The following is a 5000-nucleotide window of genomic DNA, read 5'->3' as shown; positions in this document are numbered from 1 at the left end:
AGCCCGGTATCGCCAAAGTTAATTACGATCGGTCATAATAAACTAAATTTAAAATAAATAAATAACCCAAACGTGTGTATACATCATGTGGTACGTATTCAGTTCTATTCTAACTGGAATATATATTTTAAGAATCAATGAACTTAAGTTTTAAAACCAAACCGAAATCGCGCGAGTCGTCGTTGTAAAACTAGATTTAACAAACGGCTGCGTAATATTAGACTTAAAAATATTATATAATATCCTCTATTGATTAAATAGTGAAAAATAAGCTTCAATGTAGCTTAATCTAGTACAAAATCTAAAAGTTGTGATAAATTAAATTGAAATTAAACACGATAGACTTAAATCTAGAGTTAAGGAATAAAACCGACCCGCGAACCAGCTACTAAATGGTTCGATAAGACTTATCTCAAATACAATCGTTTTCTATCAGTGTTATGCCTTCAATCGATACTTTTTGATGAAATAAATACTTAAATGATTTAATGAATGCATATATACATGTAATTAATGAGTGAAAGTATGTATAAAGTATTAGATAAATTAATAATAAACCGACCCAGCTACTAAATGGTTCGATAAGACTTATCTCAAATACAATCGTTTTCTGTAATTGTTATGCCTTAAATTGATAATTTTTAGTTAAACAAATACTTAACTAATGAAATAAATACATAGATAAATGTATTTAATGAATTAAAGTATGTATAAAGTATTATATAAATTAATAATAAACCGAATCCGACCAAATTTAAATCTAAAACCACGATCGGCGGCGTAATGAAGTGTATCGTAAACCCGTTTTTTTTATAATTTAAAATGTAATGACAGAACTCCCAAAACAACAATACACATACATATTAGTACTATGGTGAATTGTAGTTGTATTAGGACCGTAATTATAGTTAATTAAGGAACCATTCATTGTCTTCGCTCTGTTATGTACGTCGTCGTTTAATCGACACGGCATATTTGGCTTGAATCTAGAAAAATTCAAACTCTAACCCTAAGGTAGACAGGCAGGGTAAATAAATGTGGGTGATCTCTCATAAAATTGTCTTCTAGGAATTATTTTTATATAGACTATCTTTTCTGTAGAGTTTAAGTGGACAAGCGCGGACGAAATAGAGCGCAAAATTTAAAATGAATTAAAAATTTTCATCAGACCGGAAGTAGGCATAACCTAGGCGCCATGTTTCCGTCGTACAAGTTTTCACCGTTGCAGTCACCGTTTCAATCGCTCTTCGTGTGGACGTGTATTATTTCTAGTCATGTGTTGTGTAGATGATTCGCTTAAGGTAGGTGTTCGGACTTATTTCTTTAATATTAATTAAACCGTATTTGCCTTGTCGGCCTTAAAATAAAGCTATTTTTTTTTCATCGCAATCGAAGTGTTAGATCTAGAATCTAGTTCCCGCCTCCGCTTCGCTAATTCGACTTAATGTAACTATGACACAACTATTAAATCTAGAGTCTCTATTTTAATTAAATAATTAGGAATTCTATCTCTAGATGATATCTAATCTATTCCCACACGTGTGTGCAAGTAGGATTTAACGTCAGAACAGGTGTGGTGGTCTAGGCGTCGCTATTTTTGACGGTAGGAATTTTTTTTTTAAATTCGTAAAATTTTATATAGACTTTATATAGCAATTTACTAAGACCGACCCTAACGCCCAGTAAATATTTAATTACCACATTGTTATGGACACGGTGTATTAGGTAGGGCCGAGGGCTATCCATAGGTACCAATTTTTAAATTTTGTGACAATTAGGAGCCGAGTTATAAAATAAATTTAAAATACTGGTTCTGGTCTTAGACTTTATATAGCAATTTACTAAGACCGACCTTAATACCCATTAATTATTTAATTAGCGCATAGTTATGGACATCCTGTATTAGGTTGGGCCCAGGGCTATCCGTAGGTACCAAGTTTATAATTTTGTGACGATTATTAGTCGAGTTATAAAATAAATAAAAAAAACTGGTTCTGGTTTGCACTACATTTCTTTCTTCTTTAACGGCGGACTCCCGGTCCAGCCCCATGGGTTACCCGTGAGCCGGGGCCTCGTTAGCCTGGACGGCTCCGATGTGACCGCGGATTGTTGTGGCCCGCCTCAGCCCGAGTCGAGATCACCCTTCCGATCGAAGGTGGACGCCATAGGGCGCCCGGGATAGCCCGGGGCGCTGTTCGTCACCCGAGCGCAGGGGCGCCGGGAGACGCCCCCGGTGAAGTTTGGCGGGTGATTCTGGTAGAGCTCCCCACCCCGATCGCAGGACACCCCTCGCCGCCCGCCCAGGTGTCGAGGTGGCCGCGGGGGAACTCGGGGCGTTTTGGCTCCCCCTTGTGCCGGAGCGGCGCCCTCGGTCCCAGAACGCCCCTGGCGGGTGATTCGCATGCCCCCTGGGGTGGGGAACGCGGGTGGGTGGTCGTAAAGCGTGTAACCGCAGTGGGGGCGGCCCCTTAGTCGGGGGCGCCAAAGTTGGCACCCCACCTGGGGCGCCCCCCGGAAGTGTGGCGCCCGCGCGAGTGAGCCCCGTAGATGCGCCCCGACACCCCCGCGCCGCCCCCCGGGTCGCGGCACCCCCGGCGCCCTCCGTGCGGGCTCCCCTCATGGGGCGGCACCCCGGTCCTCCCCGAGACTATGTACCCGATTTTTCGGTTTAACACTAGAGGTATGGGCAGAAATACGGCGGTTAAAACGGTCTGTATCTACTATTGTGGAGGTGAGTGTCGGTGAAGCCTCTATGTGACGCTAGGATCCGCGCTCCCTCGCAGCCAGCGACATGTGCCCGATCTGACCGTGCGTGGCTCAGTCTCCCGACTAGCTTCCCGGTAAAATGCGGGCTCGGCGCGCAGGTCGCGCCAGTGAAGGTAAAAGTACGTGTCCGTAGCGTGAAGCCAGCGGCGACGCGCAGTGCTAACGCAACCAAGCAGTATTGGTGGCTCGATAAAAGTCTCGCACTGGCCCAGCCCTCGGAACGGGCGACGGGTCTGCAAAACGCAGTCGGCTCGATGCAAATCGAGAGATTTCCCGGCGACGCCGTGTTTACGGTGAAGGGGGAAATGTGAGCGGTCCGATGTGAAAAAATCCGGGAATGCCGGGATCCGTTCTCTCGCTAGAGCGTTGTCTCCCGTCCCGCGATGTGTTGTGGAAAAACGTCTCGCAAACGATAGCTATCTGGTTGATCCTGCCAGTAGTCATATGCTTGTCTCAAAGATTAAGCCATGCATGTCTAAGTTCACACTGTCCCATGGTGAAACCGCGAATGGCTCATTAAATCAGTCGAGGTTCCTTAGATGACACGATCCTACTTGGATAACTGTGGCAATTCTAGAGCTAATACATGCAATCGAAGCTCCGACCTTTATCGGGAAGAGCGCTTTTATTAGTTCAAAACCAATCGGCGCGGCCTCGCAAGGGGTTGCGTCGTCCCATTTGGTGACTCTGGATAACTTTGTGCTGATCGCATGGCCTCGCGCCGGCGACGCATCTTTCAAATGTCTGCCCTATCAAATGTCGATGGTACGTGATATGCCTACCATGTTTGTAACGGGTAACGGGGAATCAGGGTTCGATTCCGGAGAGGGAGCATGAGAAACGGCTACCACATCCAAGGAAGGCAGCAGGCGCGCAACTTACCCACTCCCGGCACGGGGAGGTAGTGACGAAAAATAACAATACGGGACTCTTTCGAGGCCCCGTAATTGGAATGAGTACACTTTAAACCCTTTAACGAGGATCTATTGGAGGGCAAGTCTGGTGCCAGCAGCCGCGGTAATTCCAGCTCCAATAGCGTATATTAAAGTTGTTGCAGTTAAAAAGCTCGTAGTTGGATCTCAGGCGCAGGCGGGCGGTCCGGCTCGCGCCGGCTCACTGCCCGTATCTCCTGCCCTACCGTCTGTCGGCTCTCTCCCGCGGGTGCTCTTCACTGAGCGTCCCGGGTGGCCGACGCGTTTACTTTGAAAAAATTAGAGTGTTCAAAGCAGGCCTCGCTGCCTGAATAATGGTGCATGGAATAATGGAATAGGACCTCGGTTCTATTTTGTTGGTTTTCGGAATTGGAGGTAATGATTAACAGGGACAAACGGGGGCATTCGTATTGCTGCGTTAGAGGTGAAATTCTTGGATCGCAGCAAGACGAACTACTGCGAAAGCATTTGTCAAGAATGTTTTCATTAGTCAAGAACGAAAGTCAGAGGCGCGAAGACGATCAGATACCGTCGTAGTTCTGACCATAAACTATGCCACCTGGCCATCCGCAGGAGTTGCTTCGATGACTCTGCGGGCGGCCTCCGGGAAACCAAAGGTTTTGGGTTCCGGGGGAAGTATGGTTGCAAAGCTGAAACTTAAAGGAATTGACGGAAGGGCACCACCAGGAGTGGAGCCTGCGGCTTAATTTGACTCAACACGGGAAAACTCACCCGGTCCGGACACTGTAAGGATTGACAGATTGATAGCTCTTTCTTGATTCGGTGGGTGGTGGTGCATGGCCGTTCTTAGTTGGTGGAGCGATTTGTCTGGTTAATTCCGATAACGAACGAGACTCTAGCCTATTAAATAGTTCGCCGGTTCCTCGATGCGCCGGCGCAACTTCTTAGAGGGACGAGTGGCGTTTAGCCACACGAGATTGAGCAATAACAGGTCTGTGATGCCCTTAGATGTCCGGGGCCGCACGCGCGCTACACTGAAGAAATCAGCGTGGATGCCTCCCTGGCCCGAAAGGGCTGGGAAACCCGTTGAATCTTCTTCGTGCTAGGGATTGGGGCTTGTAATTGTTCCCCATGAACGAGGAATTCCCAGTAAGCGCGAGTCATAAGCTCGCGTTGATTACGTCCCTGCCCTTTGTACACACCGCCCGTCGCTACTATCGATTGAGCGGTTCAGTGAGGGCCTCGGATTGGTCTCGGTCTGGCACGCAAGTGCCGGCACCGTTGGCCGAGAAGACGCTCGAACTCGATCGCTTGGAGAAAGTAAAAGTCGTAACAAGGTTT

General features: G+C 46.9%; 1 non-coding gene across 1 annotated transcript; it reads left to right on the top strand.

The window, feature by feature from the left end:
* Positions 1-3183: 3183 nt before the first annotated feature.
* On the top strand, positions 3184-5000 carry LOC131933124 (small subunit ribosomal RNA; the record flags this gene model as incomplete). Its single annotated transcript, XR_009384861.1, has 1 exon — positions 3184-5000. It is a non-coding gene; the product is annotated as a small subunit ribosomal RNA (ribosomal RNA).

Source organism: Physella acuta, unplaced genomic scaffold, assembly GCF_028476545.2.
Source record: "Physella acuta isolate Inbredline_101_S28 unplaced genomic scaffold, ASM2847654v3 ptg002372l, whole genome shotgun sequence".
Taxonomy (NCBI): Eukaryota; Metazoa; Mollusca; class Gastropoda; family Physidae; genus Physella; species Physella acuta.
Note: the sequence above shows the minus strand (reverse complement) of the source record. Positions and strands in the feature narration are given on the sequence as shown.